This window comes from Etheostoma spectabile, chromosome 4, assembly GCF_008692095.1.
Source record: "Etheostoma spectabile isolate EspeVRDwgs_2016 chromosome 4, UIUC_Espe_1.0, whole genome shotgun sequence".
Lineage (NCBI taxonomy): Eukaryota > Metazoa > Chordata > Actinopteri > Perciformes > Percidae > Etheostoma > Etheostoma spectabile.
The window spans coordinates 12,472,531-12,473,308 of record NC_045736.1 but is presented as its reverse complement, the minus strand read 5'-3'; positions in this window follow the sequence as shown (position 1 = coordinate 12,473,308).

The window sequence follows — 778 nt, the reverse complement described above, 5'->3', positions numbered from 1 at the left end:
GACCATGGACTGGGCTTTCTGTGTCTCATGGAGGTGTGACAGCGGAGCAGTCCCGCATGTATGGGTTTGTTTATATCTGTGAACCCCCCATCACCAAGGAGGAGAGGGGGTCTCGCACTGCTCTATCGTGAGAACTGGAAGTTTTACACCCCTGTCCGCTCACTGAGATCCTTTCAGCAGGCCTACTGCATGTCATAGTGGGAACCTCAGCACCTTTTTTAAGATGACTATAACTTTAATGTCCTTTTTTGTTTGTGAAGTGACCTTGGGTGTCATGAAAGGCGCTTTAAATAAAATGTGTTATTATTATTATTATTATTATTATTATTATTATTATTATTATTATTATTATTATTATTATGTTTAAAGTTTATGCTCTAAGTTGAACTATTGTCCATTGATATAAATTTTAAGATCCATGTTTAAATGTTTGTACTCACTAAAAGAACATTCAATTTCTGATCTAGTTTTAAAAGCCATTTGTATTTTTAAATAAGAAAACCCTGCTCCAACAAAGCACAAAGGCAGTAAAGGGAGACAGTGGCACTGGCCCTGCCCAGCCAAGTTACATTTTTTAACAATAAATCTTAAACACAATATAAACTCAAGGAAATGAAGTTAATACAAACTATTACTATTAATATAAACTGTGTTTTACATTTCTGATTAAAAAGAAACTGTTGAAAGGAGTATGTGTGTATGTATGTGTGTACTGTATGTATGTATGCATGTGTGTATTGTATGTATGTATGTATGAATGTGTATGCATGTATGTGTG